The sequence below is a fragment of the Notolepis coatsorum genome (genome assembly GCF_963971535.1).
Source record: "Notolepis coatsorum genome assembly, chromosome: 15".
NCBI classification, from domain to species: Eukaryota; Metazoa; Chordata; class Actinopteri; order Aulopiformes; family Paralepididae; genus Notolepis; species Notolepis coatsorum.
In genome coordinates, this window is record NC_140179.1 from 59539449 (window position 1) to 59545268 (window position 5820).

Sequence of the window (5820 nt, forward strand, 5' to 3'; positions counted from 1 at the left end):
ATTTGCATATAGCACCGCCCGTAATTAACCATATACGGTAATGGAACACCCCCATGAAATGTGGAAAAGTGGACTAAGCCGAGGGGAAGCGTGTTATGGAGAAATACGTGACAGGCTGACAGACATGTACACGTACGGTGATGTCGGATATGATATCTATTAACTTAAAGACCATATTAACTAATAAAGACTGTGCTGGAATATGACTGCCTTTTTCCGTTTTGTTCGATTAATACCCAGGGATTAAAGTTCTCCTCAATTTTATTCCAAATCGCGACGGATTTTCCGTAAATTTTCTACCTGCTGCATATGATTTCTAGAGGCATACAATCTATTTTGATGTCGGTATTGGGTAGCCTATATAAACAATAATACGAGAGCATATACAAGAACAATGAATCTCACTGCCATGTATGATGTAGCCTATACGCCATGTGTAGCCTGCCTATAATATACTTGATGGAATTCAAGTTCATGTTTGTATTGATCACATATTATGTGATCAATACAAACATGAACTTGAATTCCATCATGTCTGTGTGCGGGAGCTCACAAGGCTGTTGTCACAATGTAAATAAGAACGTGGACTGAAAAGTTACAGTATGTAGTTGGTTGATTATTTGTATGACAGTCATAAACCCTTGCAAAAAGTATCAGTTTTATTTAATGAATTGAAAACATGCAGCATGCCTTTCCTTCCGGCAGCAACGACAGTGGAATCCCTTTCTATTCACATAACTGCATTTGTGATGGAGCTTTGACAGCTACATGGGTGGTACAGTAATAACAGTCTATTACTCGATCCATCTACAATATCACGATGGACCGTGCCATGTAGCCTATGTATAGCCTGCCATATGTGATCAATAAAAACGCGAACTTGAATCCCATCATCATATTTATATGTTGTGTCTGTCCACTATGTTTATTACTTTGTAATCCCCCCCCCCCCCTATCTATGTAAAGCAACCTTGGGTCTCTTGAAAGGCGCTATATAAAATGAAGCTATTATTATTATTATTATTATTATTATTATTATTATTATTATTATTATTATTATTATTATTATTATTATTATTATTATTATTATTATTATTATTATCACGTCTGTGTGCGGAGCCCAACAAAAAAAATAAAAACTGTCTTTTACTTTTAGTCTCAGTGAAGTTTCAATGGAGCGAGGTAATCTATTCTAACCAACAAATTGAAGTAGAAAGCATTTCGTTGTGGCCAATCTTATTTGGAAACATGACACAAAATAATAGTATGTCGCTTTTTATTTGAAACAATATTTAATCGCGTTTTGGAGGTGGGTGTTCTGCGTCTGCCCCCCCTGTGCCAAACAAGCAGGCAGGCCAACCTCTTGTTCGCGATGGCGTGAGCCCGTTATAATTACACTGTCGCTATCTTACAATGAACTATAATGAATTACGGTTCATACAGAAGTTGAACACGTCATTGTTGAAACTAATGCACGGAAGCTTATTTCCGCGGTGCAATATTCAATATTCTACCAGCGGGCGCCAGCTACGCATGCTCCGAGCTGTGCGTATATATACGCACAAAGTCAAGCACAAGTTCAAATTGATAAGTCCCACACTTTGCTTAGAAATGATCGTACGCAGGGGTTACGCACATATCTGTGCGTACGCAACGTTGATAAATGAGGGCCCTGGGTGAATAGGCAAATATACTTTTTTTTTGTTGATTTTGAGATTGTTATATTTTGCTTCCTAAACATGTCTTCTATGAAACTAGTGACAATAAAACGTCAATAACACACATTTAGTTGTTTATTTTACTTCATTTTGCCTTATTGCTCCATAAATGTGCACATATTTAATGGGGAAGTGCCTCATTTGCATATATAAACATAAAATTCTGAAAACTTGCAATATATTTTTTCTTAGTTTATATTGTACATAACAAACTGGGAAAGTTTCAAAGTGATATCTATTCAAATATGTGTTTGCCTATTAGGGGGTACTACACTGTTTACACTGTTACTACACTTTTTGTAGTCTGTGTGTAGTTCTGTTCAGTTCAATAACATCATTATTATTATTATTCAGTTATCAGGCATGTGTTTAGGTTGTCAATTACTAATGGTTTGATTAGGTATTGTGTTTGTAAATAGCTGTTTCAAAAAAAAATTATGGCATTTTACAATACAGAACTTTGAAGGCGTTTTCCCCAAAAAAAAATTGTATGCGTTTTTCTTACACGCAAGGGTAGACATGTACCATTCCATAGCACCTACACACACCATACTTTCCACATTTCTTCCTATATATACCCTGCATCTTTTTACAGAGGGGTTTGTTGATATATCATTCATAGCCTGATTTATAGTACATTTAGACCAAAATACATGGCGAAAAAATAGATTTTTTTATGACTGTAGTCAACATTTCCTGATTCATGGGGTTGATAAAAAGACATATCCACAATCCCTTCTGTAAAAAGTCTACTGTGTTATGTGTCAACATAATGAAACTATTTTAAAAAATCTGGCATCACCCAATGTTGGAATTTATACCCAAACGTCATATGCAAATTAGTGCATATGTAATGAGGTAATGCCTATTTTGCATATATAAACATAAAATCTTGTAATACATTTTTTCTAAGTTGTTATGTACATAACAAACTGGGAAAGTTTCATAGTGATATATCTATTCAAATATTTGTTTTGCCTATTCACCTGGGGTGTCTCACCTTAAGTAGATTCAACAGAATATACTTCTCGTACTTTTACTTAAGTAAAATTTGAATGGAGGACTTTTAATTTGACCAGAGTAGTCATTTATCTAAGTATTTCTACTTTTACTCAAGTAAAGGAACTGTGTACTTCTTCCACCACTGGCAATTATGTGAAGCCTGTTGATATTTGGCTGCATGTGAACTCGTGAAATATTGCAGCCAGAGTTGATATTTGTGGGCAGGTCGTTGCACGTCCCTCTGGTCTATTGTAACGTTAGTTTTCAAGACATTTGATGAAGCCTACTAGCTGGCAACTGTGTATTAACATTAGTTTGTGCCAACATTTTTCTCGTCTTACTGTGAAAGCCTGCCGTGTAACTATTAGGGATGGGTACCGAATCCGGTACTTTTAAGGGTATCAACCGAATCACATCGATACTACCGAGTACCGATTCACGTGAGATCCACCGGTGCCACATTTCGGTAATGCTCTTTCTTTAAATATATGTTTTCTTTATAAGTCCGATGACGTCAACGTTTTTGTTTACCACGAAACGAAACCTATGAAGTGTGCCGCACGTTCACGTCAACGTTCACACGGACAATACATGCTTACCTAGGATTTGACTTGATTCAACAACAACAATGCAGTTGTTCAGCATATTCAGGTATATTTATTTAAATATAAAGATGTGTACCTTTTAGTTCCGCAGAATAGTTCATTGCTGCTAGAGTGGTTTGTTAATCATTTCATACTTGTTATTTTGTAAAACATTATTTTTTATTTAAAGATATGTGTGTGTATATATATATATATATATATATATATTAACAAATTGTTCTAAATAAATACTAATGATAATAAATAATTTGAAGTTTGGACACAATTGTTTTACAACTGAGGTAGGTCGATTACATTTTAGAGACTAAAGTACAGGAAAAAGGTACCGTTGGGTACCGGTATCGATTCACAGGTACCGATACAAATGTGAAGGGTACACAACCCTAGTGACTATGAGCGCACCGGTTTTCAAGCCAACTTCCAGGACCGGCATACTAACATTGTAGTATAGTAACATTGTTTTATAGTATGTACTGTAGATATTAACATTTGTATCCAACGGCAATTCTATCTCTATGTAAACCTACAAGTCCCTCTAGTTGTTATGTTGTGAGCTGCATGACATCAACGGCTTGTCAGATTGTCAGAAGGAAAGCAATGTGTTTTTTTTTTCTCTGATTTATTTTCTCTGAGGCCCCGGGCAGCTTTGAAATGAATCCCCCGCCCCTGCTGTACAGTATACTCCATATATATTTCTCGTACATGTAATATGCTGTATATGACATTCATTGTGCATGGTAAGATTGATCTGAACTGTCGATTGAATAACAGACCAGAAAGGTAATTGAGTTTAATGGGAAAATCTTTCCTCATGCCTCGAGGAAATGTGAGCCCTTGTGAAAAGTCTGTTAGGGCCCATGATGACGACATACCCGTTCTTATTAAGTCCGAGGTTTCCACGGTTAAAGCACTAGAATATAACCTACCTTCTCTTCTAATGAGCCCAGATGTGCCAGAGTTCCCAGCTGTAAGCCGGGCAGCATTCTGAGGTTGTGACCCCCGTCGCGGGCCGTCGCTAAGTGGTCCACAGTGACGGCTCTGCATGAGGTCACTTTCATGAGAGAGGGTCTACATTCATGAGAGATGGTCTACTTTCATGAGACATGGTCTACTTTCATGAGAGAGGGTCTACTTTCATGAGACATGGTCTACTTTCATGAGACATGATGGTCTACTTTCATGAGACATGGTCTACTTTCATGAGACATGGTCTACTTTCATGAGACATGATGGTCTACTTTCATGAGACATGATGGTCTACTTTCATGACACATGATGGTCTACTTTCATGAGACATGGTCTACTTTCATGAGACATGGTCTACTTTCATGAGACATGGTCTACTTTCATGAGACATGGTCTACTTTCATGAGACATGGTCTACTTTCATGAGAGATGGTCTACTTTCATGAGATATGGTCTACTTTCATGAGAGATGATGGTCTACTTTCATGAGAGATGGTCTACTTTCATGAGAGATGGTCTACTTCATGAGACATAAATAAAAGCACTACACCAACACTGCAAATGACAGTGAATAAATAAATAAACAAGAACTAAACCCAATTGTGCGGATATAGCTATAGTGGAATATAATTTGACACATATCTACATTCTGCTCTCAGCACACCCCATTCCTTTCATAGGCTATATATTTGCCATGTTCTCTGTTCTTATTATTTATTGTTGGTTTTATTAGTATTTTTTTTACATTGCTTATTGTATATATTGTAAGAGCCAGTGATGAAACAGTCCACTGCTCATCTTGCCCCGACAACAGTCCAAGTCCAACAGCGATGAATTGCATGGATGTAGGATAAATAAAGCTTTTTAAATTAAACATGAATTAAATATGATTTTGATATGTCTTAAAATGGATTACAGTGTTTCCCATACACACTGTAGATTCTACTTCATCAAGATGCGCAATTGTCATGTCATAATGCCCCAGCGTGGACCTTCAATTCTAGAAGCTTCAGACATCTAGCTATTCAGCCCTGAAATTACTGTAACTCCTCTTGCAAGTTTCTCTCCCTCTCTCTTTCTCTCCCTTTATCCCTCTCTCTATCTCCCTCTCTCTTTCTCTCCCTCTCTCCCTCTCTCTCTATCTCCCTCTCTATCTATCTTTCTCTCCCTCTATCCATCTCTCTCTATATCTCCCTCTCTTTCTCTCTCTCTCTATCTCTCTCTCTCCCTCTCCCTCTCCCTCTCTCTCTCTCTCTCTCTCTCTCTTCTCTCTCTCTCTCTCTCTCTCTCTCTCTCTCTCTCTCTCTCTCTCCTCTCTCCTCTCTCTCTCTCTCCCCTCTCTCTTCCTCTCTCTCTCCTCTCCCCCTCACTGTTTCTCTCTCTCTCCCTCTCTCTCTCTCTCTCTCTCTCTCTCTCTCTCTCTCCCCCTCACTGTGTCTCTCTCTCCTCTCTCTCTCCTCCCTCTCTCTCTCTCCCTCTCTCTTCCTCTCTCTCCTCTCCCCCCTCTCTCTTTCCAGTGAAGACTCTTT

The 5820-nt window shown here is 37.9% G+C and overlaps 1 protein-coding gene across 1 annotated transcript in view; it reads left to right on the forward strand.

The window, feature by feature from the left end:
* sdk2b (sidekick cell adhesion molecule 2b) overlaps positions 1-5820 on the forward strand; it is an 846423-nt gene that overhangs the window by 767034 nt on the left and 73569 nt on the right.